The sequence below is a fragment of the Macaca thibetana genome, chromosome 2 (assembly GCF_024542745.1).
Source record: "Macaca thibetana thibetana isolate TM-01 chromosome 2, ASM2454274v1, whole genome shotgun sequence".
Lineage (NCBI taxonomy): Eukaryota > Metazoa > Chordata > Mammalia > Primates > Cercopithecidae > Macaca > Macaca thibetana.
Window position 1 is genome coordinate 142,482,535 of NC_065579.1, and position 15,173 is coordinate 142,497,707.

A 15,173-nucleotide genomic window follows, 5' to 3' on the forward strand; every position below is an offset into this window, starting at 1 on the left:
ATGCAGTTTGCTGCTCTCTGACTGTGGCCAGCCAAGAGGAGACAAATGGGTGGCCTGGGGCTGCCTCTGCCAGGACCTTAAGATTCAGCAGCAAGGCCGGGTCCGGTGGCTCACGCCTGTAATCCCAGCACTTTGGGAGGCCGAGGCGGGCAGATCACCTCAGGTCGGGAGTTCAATACCAGCCTGACCAACATGGAGAAACCCCATCTCTACTGAAAATACAAAACTAGCTGGGCATGGTGGCGTATGCCTGTAATCTCAGCTACTCGGGAGGCTGAGGCAGGAGAATCACTTGAACCCGGGAGGTGGAGGTTACAGTGAGCCGAGATCATGCCATTGCACTCCAGCCTGAGCAACGAGAGCGAGACTCCATTAAAAAAAAAAAAAAAAAAAGATTCATCAGCAAAGTCTTGCTGGCTACACCAGGGCCATCCTGCTGATACAGTAGGTCAGGACTGTCAAAAGTTAGGAAAGGCAGTATTAAGACAAAGGCAACTCTGTCGCCTCTGCCTCCGGCCATCCTGCAGTTTTGGCCTGGAGAGGAGGGATAAAGCATCAGATACACTCTTGGAATTTTTGGTTTCCCTTCAAAATTTATATCATCTTGTGCAAGAACTGGTTTGTCAGGGCTGCCAACTAGGACAGCGAGCCCTAGGAGGGAGGGCTTCTCCAGGTGGTGGTGACTTCATGTTTGGAATGCAACAGCAAGATAAAGTATAGCTCAGAGGGTGAGTGAGTCTCAGAGGGTGAGTGAGTCTATTTCTTTTTTTTTTTTTGAGACGGAGTCTCGCTCTGTCGCCCAGGCCGGAGTGCAGTGGCCGGATCTCAGCTCACTGCAAGCTCCGCCTCTCGGGTTTACGCCATTCTCCTGCCTCAGCCTCCCGAGTAGCTGGGACTACAGGCGCCCGCCGCCTCGCCCGGCTAGTTTTTTGTATTTTTAGTAGAGACGGGGTTTCACCGTGTTAGCCAGGATGGTCTCGATCTCCTGACCTCGTGATCCGCCCGTCTCGGCCTCCCAAAGTGCTGGGATTACAGGCTTGAGCCACCGTGCCCGGCCGAGTGAGTCTATTTCTAAAACTCCACTCCAATTGTGCCTCCCAGAAAGTCCAAGTGTTAGCCATCCATCATATGCTCAGCTGTGATGTGCCTGTCTGAATGCCTGCCCCACTCACGGGGCAGTCAGCATGGCAAGGAGTTGTGGGGTTCGGGGAAGGAGCACCGGCTTTCAGTCCTGACTCTGCCATTCAAACATTTGCTGAACAAAGGACCTGTCTAAGGCACTGCTAGGTGGTGTGGGGTGACGCTAAGATGGGGTACTTGTTTAGTTCCTGGGTGACAATCTAGAGGGAAGACTTTAAATTTCTTTCTGTGTCCAAAGCAAACAGTACCTATTCTAGGGATGTCGTCTTCCTCCCTGATGGCATTTCTGGGTGGGGCAGGAGAGGGAAGCTCCCTCCATGGAGATGCCTCCTCCCTCCTCTGAATCTTACAGCCTCCTCCATCTCCACTTTCCTACACTGAGGACATCTAAAAATATAATCTAGATCATTGTTACACAACTATCACTTCCCTTGTTTAGTAATGGCTAGCATCTGCACAACCATCCCTGATTTAAATTCCCCTCTACAGCATCTCAGTTAAGCCTCATGACTGCAGCGGGCATTCTCACCACCCCCATTTCAGAACTGGGAGGACTGGGGCTCTGAGGGAAGCGGCTGGCCTGAGGTCCCAGAGCCCCTTACGTGGCACAGCTGGTTCTCAGCCAGGCTTCTTAGTCCTGGTCTGGTCCAGTCTCCTCTCTCTTCATGCCTACAAGTCCTGACCTAACCCAAGGCGGGCATCACATCCTTCTTTGCCACTCCTTCAGTATCAGCCCAGGAGTATGGACAAAATGAGCAGTTCGTTAATTGACTGTGGGGAGATAAAGAGGGAAGGGGTAGGGGAGAGGGGTTGGAAGCCATTCCTTCCTCCATCTCAGGTTCTAGATGGAAACACAGCTCAGGAACATACCTGGGCTTTTCCTTATGTGCAGAAAGGGGCCAGATGTTTTCAGCCATCTCTCTAGCTTTCATAGACTAGGCCAGGAAAGGACACAATGAATCAAGTCCATGAATCCCGCCATGAAGGTATGTGGGAAGTGCCCACATTGCTGTCAGAATCAGACACCTTGACCATCTTCTCCACTCTAGTTGACAGATGCTAAGAAAAGCAGCATTGTGTAATACATGGCCAGTGATCATACTGATAATGAAAGCCACCATTTTTGGAGTGCCTATGATGTGCCAGGCTACTACCAGGTGCTTGCCATAGATGACAGCTAATAAGAGTGACAGCCAGAATCTGAGATGCTGCTCCTGGATCAGGCTTTACAGGCATCTTCCCACTCAATCCTCACACCTTTGTCCAGCTGTGCAACAACTGAATTACAGATGCTTACAGGGTAGCCTCTGACCAGAAGCCTGGCCCTGCAGGATGAAAGGATGAAGTTACATTGTGGTCATCTTCAAGGCAGCCAGGGACCAGGGGCTCGCTCATCTCCCCAGGTCTTTTTAGGAGGGAGGATGCCATACAGCTGAGCAGAGGCTGCAAGTGGCCAAGGTTGCTCCACACTTTCAGTTCAAAGTGCTCCAGAGCTGCCGCTTCCTCTAGGTGTAGGTCAGCCCATTTCAACTGGGACAATCCATGTGGGCACTCTTCTAGAGCCTCACGCCAACTGAATGAGGCAGGTACTGTTGCTTTCTCTATTCCATGCAGGAGGAAACTAAGGCTCAGCGAGGCTATGCCACATTCCCATGGGTCCACAGCCAAAAGCTCAGTGAAATTCAAGCCCAGTCTGTTTCCTAAGCTCATACTGCCTCCGTCACGTCCCCTCTCCACCTGCGCATTGTAAGGGGCGTCTGTATGTTCTGGGGTTTACCTACCTGCATGGTAAAGGGCTTGTTTGGAGCCATTGCCAAAAATGCCCAGGGCTGCTGACTCTCACTTGTAAATCCGCTGGCCTGGATCTAGCGGTCTTCACCTGAAGCCAATGAGCATAATTTTTCTCTCTACAAAAGTAACCGGTTGCTGTGGGGTCCAACTAATGTCATTTGTCATGTCTTACTGAGGTCAAAATGTCTGCCTCTCCTCATGTGCTATGAGGTGGGAAGTGGGTTAAAGTAAATTCCTAAGAGTGTTTCTTGAAAAAAAGTAAAGTGTCTTCGAGTACACTCCATGTTGACTGTCCTATGGCCTTAGGTGCACACATCTGGGTGCCCAGCGTAATTCCAGAGAACTGCGGATCCTCAGCAGGTGCCTTTTGGAGAGGGAAGATGTTCCTGTCCTGCTGACGGGGGGAAAGAATCTGTCCACATTGACCTGCACCTGCTGAGTGCCAGGCCATAGATCGTTTTTATTGGTCATAGTGATATCCTGGGGCCTAGAATGGATACGGTCTGAATTTCATGTCTGGTAAATTCTTATTGTAAATATATATTTTGTAGCGATAGGGTCTTGTTCTATTGACCAGGCTGGTCTGGAACTCCTGGGCTCAAGCGATCCTCCTGCCTTGGCTTCCCGAAGTGCAGGATGTACAAGTGTGAGCTCCTATGCCCAGCCAAAACCATTTGTTTGTTTGTTTGTTTGCTCACTGCCAGATTTTAATTCATTTCCAAGTACTAGGAGTTAGTCTGTCTGGTGAGCCTGAGCTATGTGCAGGATTTTTAAAAGATGATTTCTGTCAGTTGGGAAGCATGTTAAAATACCCTCCCTGAGCACCCCATCTGCAGTATGGTTACCCCCATCTTCCATCATCACTTTTCTTGGTATTTCCTTCCTAGTTGCTATCTCTATTGGGAGTTTTTTGCACTGATAGACTAGTCTCTCTTGCCCAGTTAATGCCCTCTCCCCACCCTAAGGGTCAGCCCCAGGCAGGCCAGGCCACTGTGCCTGGGGTGCCTGTTGCATGTGCCCCTGATGGGTGGCCCCCAGGGGACACAGCCACACTCCATCAGCTGTGGTCCTGGGGCAGCCATGTCTGGGTAGGCGGTACTTAGGGAGGACAAACTCCAAAACCCAGGGCTCCAAAGGACCCATGCGAAGGTCGGGAGGCTCAGGGGAGTGAATCTGTGCTGGGCCCAGTGATGCGAGGCCACTGGGGACACAGCAGAGGGGACCCCCTGAGATATCTGAAGGTGCTGAGTGTGTCCGGGAGCCGCAGGACCTGCTGAGGGCACCCAACCGTGTGGGGACAGTGTTGCCTGGAAAAAGGTGGCCATGGCAGCCCACAGGGGTCCAGCTGTGCCTAGGGAGACCAAGCTGGCCAGGTCCTTTGCCCATGGGAGCTCTGTTTCACACCCACCCCCAGCACCTGGCCCTGCCCCAGTCTCTGCCCTGTTTGTGCCTGCAGCCATGGTGCCCAGGCTTGCCCCACCAGGAGACACCACGAGTCTGTCCATGTGTCCACATTTCTGCTTCTTCCCTGTGAAGTGGGCAATAGGTCAGGGATCCAGTCTGTTATAACCAGGAAAGGGAAGGGCCTCCAGGCCCAGAAAGTTTGGCAGCTGAGGTGTTGTCAGCAACAGTTAGTGACCTTAGCCTAGTTAGCCACAGTGGTGCTGTGCATCTTAGCCTAGTTTGCAGAGAGGTAGGACTTGTAAACAGCATAGTTAGGAGTACTGTGGAACAGGGATCGGCCTCCACCTCACTTGACAAAGAAATACAAAACTGTAAGATCATAGGCACCATCCACCAGGGATCTGGTCCAGCATAGGCTAACTGAGACCCAGGTTGTCCTCCAAATCATCTCTAAAAAGGCTGGCCTTGCTCTCCAGACAGAGATGAGCATCATAAAAATTCTCCATCACCCAAATATCATTCACCTCCACCAAGTGATTGACAAGGCAGTCACCTTGACAATTAGGTGGTAATGGAGTATGCCAGAGGAGAAGAGCTGCACCACCTAATACACCACCACCACCACATCAAGGATGGGGAGGAGGCCTGGATCATGTTAAGGCAGATTCTGTCAGCCCTGCAGTACTGCCACTTACAGAACATCACACATCCACACCTACAAAACATCCTACACAATGAGGAAGGCAATATAAAAATCATGGACTTTGGCTTTAGCACAATATTCAGGGAGCAGCAGATTGCTGAAAACCTTTTGTTGGGTGTACCCCTACATAGTCACAGAAATCTTCCTGGGCCCGGGGTACCATTGACTTGCCATAGACGTATACCGCCTCAGCAGTATTCTCTATTCCATGGTGTCCGGATCCCTGCTTTTCGACTCAAGAAAAAATTATCAGACCTCAAGAAAAAATTATCAGCGCAGAATACCATTCACCACAATTGTATTCCCTACGAATGAAAAGACCTACTGAAAAGTGACTAACGCTGGACCCCAGGGAGTGTCCTCCATTGAAAAAAGTGATGAAAGATCCCTAAGTGAAAAGTGTCCAGAAGATGTCACTACCAATGTATGAAAAGCCACTCCTGGACCACCTGAACCCCAAACCATCCAGCTCATGGTGCCATGGGATTCCAGACCGAGAACATCTCAGTTTCAACAATGGAAGAGAAATTAACTATCCCATGGCAAATATCTCATTTGAGAACACAAAAAATAAGAGAAGAGGAGGCGCTCAACCATCGAGCACCACCCCTTCCTCCTGGGGTTTCCGCCTATCCATCCCCATCAGCAGAAATATCCCCCTTCCCAGCAAAACCAATGGGGGCTCAAAGCAAGCCAGAATTTCCTACTTGTCATTTTCAGCTACCCAAGCAGGGCCAAAAGTCAGAGAAAGTCAGGTAAGCCTCTCCTTCCCTACAAAAGAGCATGACCAGGAAGCGAGAAGAGGTCTGGAGAGAGGGCAAAAAGTTGTGGGCCCCATTGTTTACCCAGTGTGCAGCTGTCCTTAAAATCCACTTTGGGGGTGAGGGTCCACCAGGTGTCAATACTGAATCTCCCTCCACCCAATGTGAGTTTGCAACTCCAAAGAAAGGGTCCCTGTGGGCCCCACTTGAGATCCCCAAGGCCCTTCAGAGTCTGTCTTCCCCACCTTGCTGCCATCCACCCCCTCTAGAAGTGCCAGCCCTCTGAGAGGAGGTGCCTTCCTCAGGCCTGGCGTCCACTGGCACCAAAAAAGGCTAGAATTGATTCTGGGCCATGACCTGTGGTAGAGTTTGACATCTCTTTTCTAAAAGTTGGGACTCCAGGATCAGCCAGCTGGGGTGGGTAAAAAGACCATAAGGAAGGGGCAAGAGGCACCAAACAAAACCCACAAAGAGAGAAAGGCCCCTCCAGTGTCAACACAGGCCTGGCCCCAGAAACCGTGCGGCCCTAAATGCAAACCGGGCAACCTTGACTTGTTCATCTCCCTTTGCGGCAGCGTAGTGAGGAGGTACCAGAAAGCAGGGATCAGTCTCCACATCAATTCACAAAGAAATACAAAATTATCGGATCGTAGACACAATTCGCCATGGAACTGACCAAGCATAGGTTAACTGGGAGTCAGGTTGTCCTACAAATCATCTCTAAAATGACTGGCCTTGCTCTGCAGAGAGAAAGATGAGTATCATGAAGACTCTCAACCGCCCAAATATAATTCAGCTCTACCAGGTAATTGGCAAGGCAGAAACAACTTATATGATGATGCACCACAACAACAGCTAAACCGCCAGATATGCCACCATGGCCACAGCGGGCAGCGGGGGAGGCCCCGATCAACTTCAGGCAGATTCTGTCAGCCCTGCAGTACTATTACTTAAAGAACGTCACACATCCAGAGCTAAAGCCACAAACCCATCTAGTCATAGAGAAGGCAATATAAAAGTCATGGACTTTGCCTTTAAGACAATATTCAGGGAGAAGTAGATGCTGAAAACCTTTCGTGGCCTGTAACCCCTACACGGTCACAGAAGTCTTCCTGGGCCCGGGGTACCACTGACTTGCCATGGACGCTACTGCCTCAGCACTGTTCTCTATTCCACGATGGTCGGGTCACTGTCCTTCTACCCAGGGAACCCTACAGACCTCAAGAAAAAATTATCAGTGCACAATACCATTCACCACAATATTTTTTCCCTGTGAAAGAAAAGACTTACTAAAAAGTGACTAACTCAGAACCCCAGGGAGCATCCTTCACTGGAACAAGTGATGGAAAATCCCTAAGTGAAAAATGTCCAGAAGATGCCACTACCAACGTATGAAGAGGCACTCCTGGATCACCTGAACCCCAAACAACCCAGCTCATGGTGCCACGGGATTCCAGGCTGAGAACATCTCAGTGTCAACATTGGAAAAGAATTCAACTATTTCATGTCATATAACTCATTTGAGAAGGGAAGAAACAACCGAATAGGAAGCACTCCACCACCAGAGTTTCGTCCCTTCCTCCTGGGGTCCCCACCTGTCCCTCCCCATCTGCTAAAGTTTCCACCTTCCTGCAAAACCAAAGAAGGCTCAAAGCAAGCCACTATTTTTTACTTGTCATTTTCAGCTGCCCAAGCAGGGCCAAAAGTCAGAGAAAAGAGAAACATAAAATTCCCCTTTGCCCCAGGATAGAAGAACCAGGATGCAAGAAGCGGGCTGGGGAGAGGGTAAAGGTGTTGTGGGCCTTTTTTTTTTTTGAGACGGAGTCTCGCACTGTCACCCAGGCTGGAGTGCAGTGACGCGATCTCTGCTCACTGCAAGCTCCGCCGCCTCCCAGGTTCACGCCATTCTCCTGCCTCAGCCTCCCGAGAAGCTGGGACTACAGGCGCCTGCCACCTCACCCAGCTAATTTCTTTGTATTTTTTAGTAGAGACGGGTTTTCACCGTGTTAACCAGGATGGTCTCGATCTCCTGACCTCGTGATCCGCCCACCTCGGCCTCCCAAAGTGCTGGGATTACAGGCATGAGCCACCGCGCTCGGCATGGGCCTTCTTGTCTATGCAGTGTGCTGCTGTCCTTAAAATCCACTTTGGGGGTGAGGGTCCACCAGAAGTCAATACTGAATCTCCTTCCACCCAATGGCAGTTTAAACTTCAGAGAGAGGGTCCCTGTGGACCCCACTTGAGTCCTCAAAGGGCCCCTCAGAGTCTGTCTTCCCCATCTTGCTGCCATCCACCCCCTCTAGAAGTGCCATCCCTCAGAAGAGGTGCCTTCCTCAGACCTGGCATTCACTGGCACTGGACAAGGCCAGAATTGTTTCTGGCCCGTGACCTGTGGTACAGCTTGACATCTATTCTCTAGAATTTGGGGCTCCAGGCTCAGCCAGTGGGGCTGGGTTAAGAGACCATAGGGAAAGGGCCTCAGGCACCAGAACAAAAACCAGGAACAGAGAGAGCCCTCAACAGCGTCATCCCAGGCCGGGCCTCAGGAGCTGTGCAGCCCTAGGTGCAGGCGGGGCAACCTTGGCTTGTTCATTTCCCTTTGCGGCAGCGTAGTAAGGAGGTACCATAAAGCAGGGATTGGTCTCCACCTCACTTCACAAGTAAATACTAAATGAACAGATCATAAACACCATTCCCCAGGGAACTGGACCAGCGTAGGTTAACTGGGATCTAGGTTGTCCTCCAAATCATCTCTATGAAGACTGGCCTTGTTCTCCAGAAAGAGAGATGAGTATCATGAAGACTCTTAACCACCCCAATATTATAAACCTGTACCAGGTAATTGACAAAGTTACAACATAAAACCCACAACTTAGAAGCAAGAAACAGAGCAGCAACACCAGATACGCCACCATGGCCACAACGGGCAGCGGAGGAGGCCCCAGTCAACTTCAGGCGGATTCTGTCAGCCCTGCAGTACTGTCACTTAAAGAACATCACACATCCAGAGCTAAAGCCACAAACCCATCTAGTCATAGAGAAGGCAATATAAAAGTCATGGACTTTGCCTTTAGGACAATATTCAGGGAGAAGTAGATGCTGAAAACCTTTTGTAGCCTGTACCCCTACACGGTCACAGAAGTCTTCCTGGGCCCGGGGTACCACTGACTTGCCATGGATGTATACTGCCTCAGCACTATTCTCTATTCCACGATGGTCGGGTCACTGCCCTTCTACTCAAGGAACCCTATAGACCTCAAGAGAAAATTGTCAGTGGAGAATACCATTCACCACAATTTTTTCCCCCTACGAACAAAAAGACTTATTCAAAAGTGACTATCACTGATTTCCAGGGAGCGTCCTTCACTGGAACAAGTGATGGAAAGTTTCTAAGTGAAAAGTGTCCAGAAGATGCCACTACCAACGTATGAAGAGGCACTCCTGGATCACCTGAACCCCAAACAACCCAGCTCATGGTGCCACGGGATTCCAGGCTGAGAACATCTCAGTGTCAACATTGGAAAAGAATTCAACTATTTCATGTTACATACCTCATTTGAGAAGGGAAGAAATAACAGAATAGGAAGCACTCCACCACCAGAGCTGCGTCCCTTCCTCCTGGGGTCCCCACCTATCCTCCCCCTTCTGCCAAAGTTTCATCTTCCCTGCAAAACCGAAGAAGGCTCAAAGCAAGCCAGTATTTTTTAATTTGTCTTTTCTGCTGCCAAAGCAGGGAAAGAAGTCAGAGAAAGTCAGATTCCCCTTTCCCTGCAAGACAGAAGAACCAGGAAGCAAGAAGCAGGCTGGGGAGAGGGTAAAAGTGTTGCGGGCCTTCTTGTCTACGCAGTGTGTTGCCGTTCTTAAAATCCACTTCGTGGGTGAGGGTCCACTCGGTGTCAATACTGAATCTCCCTCCAGCCAACAGCAGTTTAAACCCCAGGAAGAGGGTCCCTGTGGGCCCCACTGAGCTCTCAAAGGGCCCCTTTGGAAGTGCCAGCCCTTTGAGAGGAGGTGCCTCCCTCAGACCTGGCATCCACTGGCACTGGACAAGGCCAGAATTGTTTCTGATCCCTGACCTGCGGTAGAGCTTGACATCTCTTCTCTTGAATCTGGGGCTCCAGCCTCAGCCTGCTGGGCTGGGTTAAGAGACCATAGGAAAAGGGCCTCAGGCACCAGAACAAAACCTAGGAACAGAGATAGCCCCCATCAGCATCAACCCAGGCCAGGCATCAGGAGCTGTGCAGCCCTAGGTGCAGACTGGGCAACCATGGCTTGTTCATTTCCCTTGGGCGCAGTATAGTGAGGAGGTACCATAAAGCAGGGATCGGTCTCCAACTCACTTCACAAGGAAATACTAAATTAGCAGATCATAGACACCATTCCCCAGAGAACTGGCCCAGCATAGTTTAATGGGGACCCGGGTTGTCCTCAAAAGCGCTCCACCATCAGAGCACCGTCCCTTCCTCCTGGGGTTCCCACCTATCCCTCCCCTCTGTCAAAGTTTCCACCTTCCTAGCAAAACCAAGGAGGGCTCCAAGCAAGCCAGTATTTACTTCTTATCATTTTCAGCTGCCCAAGCAGGGCCAGAAGTCAGAGAAAATCAGTTAAGATTTTCTTCCCCCCAGGATAGCAGGACCAGGAAGTAAGAAGTGGGCTGGGGACAGGGTGGGAGTGTTGTGGGCCCCTTGTCTCTTCAGTTTGCTGCCGTTTTTAAATCCACTTTGGGGATGAGGTTCCCCCAGGTGTCATTACTGAATCTCCCTCCACTTAATGCCAGTTTGGAACCTGAGAGAGAGGGTCCCTGTGGGCCCCGCTTGTGCTCCTTCAGAGTCTGTCTTCCCCACCTTGCTGCCATCCACTCTCTGGAAGTGCCAGCCCTGTGGGTGAAGACGCCTTCCCCACACCTGGCTTCTACTGGCCTCGGAGAAGGCCAGAATTGTTTCTGGCTCATGTCCTGCAGTAGAGATTGACATCTCCAACCTGGAAGCCAGGGCTCCAAGGCTTGGCGAGATGGGCTGGGTCAAGGGACCATAGAGAAGGGGTTCCAAATACCAGGGAAAACTCACAAACAAAACAAAGAAAGCTCCCTCCTGTGTCCATCCAGGCCGGGCCTCAGGAGCCATACAGCCCTAGGTGCAGGCTGGGCAACCTTGGCTTGTTCATCTGCCTTTGCAGCCAGTGGCCTCCTTTTGGGAGAATATTCTTGGCATGGAATGACAGCCATGGAGGGTGGGTAGCAGGCCTGAGCAGGGTAGGCTCTTTACTGGCAGCCCAGAGAGGAGGAACAGGCAGTGGGGAACTTTCCAGCTCCACTGTCCAGGTTAGGCCACTGAGGCTGCAAAGAGATTGAGTAGCATCCCCAGTGATATCTGGAAAGGAATGGATGGCAAAGATTTGCTGTTTACCCCGTCCCATGCTGCCCTGCACACACCCAGTCACTTCCCAGTTTTCTGCTTTGTCCCCCTTCTTCGGTTCTGAAGTCATCCTGTTTTACACCTGTCGCTCCCACTGGAGCAGGGACCTTGCCTTCCCCACAGCCACACAGGTCTCACACCCAGTAGGCCCTCAATCAATATTTGTGTGTAAGATACAATAAATCTTTCTGAGTTTCTCTTCAAAGGGTTTAGCCTGTTAACTTCCTCATCCTTTGTTCTCAAACTCAACTTTCTTGTTCTCCCTTGCCCCTGGTTACCGTAAACAGCCTACCACCTCCCATCAGCTCTAATCAATAACTCACATCTGTTCCCTTGGTTACCTGTACCCACTGTTCCCCCGAAACTGCACATCTCACACGGTTCACCTCTGTACCTCACGTCCCCCTCCCCTGCTATATTTAGGAAAATGTGTACAAGTAGCCAATCGGGTCAGCTCAGATTGTGCAGTCACCCCAGCCCAAGGGGGAGTGGCACAGAGATAGGGACTGCATTAAGGATAAAAACCTCCTGGTCTCCTTTGTTCTGTGTGCGCTTGCAGTCTTAATTGATGCGAGTGACACCCTTCTGCAGAAGTAAATTGCCTTGCTGAGAGGATTAAACTTTTGCCTGAGTGCCATTTTTACTCGTGGCACTGAGCATTTATTCCTGGAGTATTTTATATCCAACATGTGGAATCGGTGAGGTGGGATTCAAGCCTAAGGTGTGTCTGCAGAGCATTGGAAGTGCAGCTCTGGGTCCCTGAGGCTGCCCAGCAGAGCAGGCTTGGGGACCCACAGGGGCAGTGGACGCCTACTGTGACTCTCAGCAAGGCTGGTGGGACTGTCACTCACTAAGCTTATTTGCTCATCCAATCTTGGGGATCCTGAGCTCCCTGTGGGGCAAGGTTGGTGGGTTCACAGCTGCCTCCGAGGGTTTCCTCAGCAACCTCAAGTGAGACTCTGCTCCTTACTTGCCAGCACCTATTACTAAAGAACACGGGGGCAGAGAGAATGGGGGTGTCATGGTGACAGGGGTAAGGAGAAGGCCAAGAGTTTTCCACTTTTGGTGATGGCCGTGGTGGTGGCCACATGACCCAGGGTACCGTCTCTTCCTCCTGTCTGTCCCCTGCTTCCTCTGCCCTGCCACCTCCCCCTTCCTCCCCACCCAGCTCACTGCAGTCCTCTCCTCCACCTTTCCAAGGTAGATGCAGCTTGCTGCTCTCCTGATGCCCCCACTAAGGCTGTGATTTCTGGGCCCCACTGAACTCTTGGACTTTATTTCCCTGGCCCCCTCTCCCACCTCCTTTCTGTTTGTCCCAGCCCCGCCCCCAACTCCCTCTCCCCCAGTTCTTCCTTTGCCATTCCTAATCCCCTCATCCTGATTCCTCTTCTAGGTTTTCTCTAAGTTATCTTTTTATATACTTGCTAATATCTGTCCCCTTTTCCCCCAGACCTCCTCCTGTGTAACACGGAATGATGAACATCTACAAACAGGAATCCCACTCCTGGCCCTAGCCATGACTCAGGTTTTGTGAAGGGGTGTGGGGTGGGAGAAAAAGCAAACCCCACCAAACCAACACCCAGTCTAGAGCCTGATCTAAGTGCCACTCAAAACACGTTTCCTCCCTTTACTTTCCTATACCCCGAGAATTCTTCCTGAAAAAGGTGGCCCCTGAGAGCCATCTAAAAGCATCACGGGGTGGAAGGGCAAGGGTCCTGAGAGCTGGTCTTGCGTTTCCTTGTCCCCAGTTTTCTTGAAGAAGCTGAGCTCCAGAGAAGAGGCAGGGCCCGTGGGGTGTTTGAGTTACACTCCAAGTCTAATTCCCAGTCCAGCAATCCTGCCCCCAGAGGCTCCCTTCCTTCATCTGTCCACTTGGCCAAGGAAGGGGCGGGTTGCCCCACGCCCCCTGCCTGGCTGCAGAAGACAACCACTGGAAGGGTGTCCTTGTAACTGGGGCCCCAGAACCATGTCTGCATGGAAAGGGCCCAAGGAGCTAGAGCCCTTTAGCCTCAAGAAGAGTGTGAGGGACTCAGCATCCTTCTGAAACCTAAACCAAATTTTGGCCTGAGCTGTTTTCACCGTCTGTGCCCTAGAAGGTCGTGAAGCTCTCGAAGTGAGTCTTCCTGTTTCCTCACCTTCTGAGGCTCAAGCCTTTCTCCGAGCCTCCGTGGGTCCCACCCTTGCACCCATCACACGGTGTCTGGGCCCTGCCTTCCTGACTCACCCCCCCACTTCCACCCGCGGCCCTATTTCCATTCCTGAGACACTCCACTGGGCACTGCTGTTCCCTCCATTAGAAGACTTTCACAGGCCCTGAGCATTCCTTTTGCTAATCAAGTGAATGTCACCCCCTCAGAGAAGCCCTCCCTGAGCACCCGATCTGCAGTAGGGTCACCCCTATCTCTTGCCCTCACTTTTCCTGGTGTCTCCTTCCTAGCCCCTATCTCCAGGGGGAGATTTCCGCACTGATAGACTAGTCTCTCTCACACACCCGGGGGCCAGCGTGTCTGTCTTCTCTGTCCCCCACACGGGAGATGGTCAGTGTTCACTTGTTGGCATCAATGTTCACTTGTTGGCATCAATGAAACGGGAAGGCCCCTGAGGTGCCGGGATTGGGAGCCCTTCACCCAGGTGAGGAAGGAGCCTTGAGGAAGGGGAGAGGACCCAAGTTAGTGCCCTCTCCCTACCCCGAGGGTCAGCCCCGGGCAGGGATGGTCACTATGCTTTGGGATGTTGTGGGCAGCAAGCCACCCAGGTGCCAAGGCAAGAGACCAAGGGCACAAACTGTTCCAGTATAATTAAAAAAATATATAGAATAAGAATAGTTATACTAGAAATAGATTATAGATATGATTATATATGAATATCATTAATCATTAGTTGGTAACATTACTCTTTCTTCCGATGTTGTAACCTTTGTTCTACAATGATAACCTCGGAAAAACCAGGCCATACAGAGATAGAAGCTGAAGGGACACGGTGAGAAGTGACCGGAAGACAAGAGTGTGAACCCTCTGTTATGCCCGGCCAGGGCCACTAGAGGGCTCCCTGGTCTAGCGGTAACGCCAGCGCTTGTAGAAGCGCTGACTTCCATAGTTCTGCAGGAGGACTGCCACTCCTTGTGGAAGGCCTGACATCCGTCAGGCTGGCCGGCAGCCATCCGGAGGCCTAACCGTCTCCCTCTGATGCTGTGCTTCAGCGGTCATGCTCCTGGTCCGCTTTCATGTTCCACTCTGTACACCTGGCTCTGCCTTTCAGATAGCAGTAGCAGAATTAGTGAAAGTATTAAAAGTCTTTGAAATGCATAGAAGAAATAATGGCATAAGCTGTCCCCTCTCTCTCTCCGCCTCGGCTGCCAAACAGGGAAGGGCCCACTGTCCGGTGGACATGTGACTCACGTGACCTTATCAATCATTGGCGATGACTCACACTCCTTACCCTGCCCCTTTTGCCTCGTATCCAATAAATAACAGTGCAGCCAGGCATTCGGGGCCACTACCGTCTCTCCGCATCCAGGTGGTAGTTGTCCCCGGGGCCCAGCTGTTTTTTCTTCTCTTTGTCCTATGTGTTTATTTCTACGATCTCTCCTCTCCGCACACGAAGAGAAAAACCACAGACCCAGTAGGGCAGGACCCTACAGGACGCCTCTCCCCTGTGCCCTTGACAGGTGGCCCGCTGGGGGACGTGGCCGCACCCGGTGCGCTGTGGTCCTGGAGCAGCCGCCTCCGGGCGGGCGGCACTTGGGAAGGACAAACTCCAGAACCCACGGCTCCAAAGGACGAATGCATGGGAAGGTCCGGAGGCTCAGGGGAGTGACCCCGCGTCTGGGCCAGCGCTTTGAGGCCCCTGTGGACCAGCGGAGAGGGCCCAGGTGAAGCCTCTGGAGGCGCTGAGCGGGGCGGGAACCGCGGGACCCGCAGAGGGCGCCGGTCCCTGTGGGCGCAGCAGCGCCTGGAGGGA

At 51.7% G+C, this 15,173-nt stretch overlaps 1 protein-coding gene across 1 annotated transcript in view; it reads right to left on the reverse strand.

The window, feature by feature from the left end:
- The window catches only part of RPL32 (ribosomal protein L32), a 93,474-nt gene that overhangs the window by 18,761 nt on the left and 59,540 nt on the right, over positions 1 to 15,173 (reverse strand). The window lies entirely within an intron of this gene.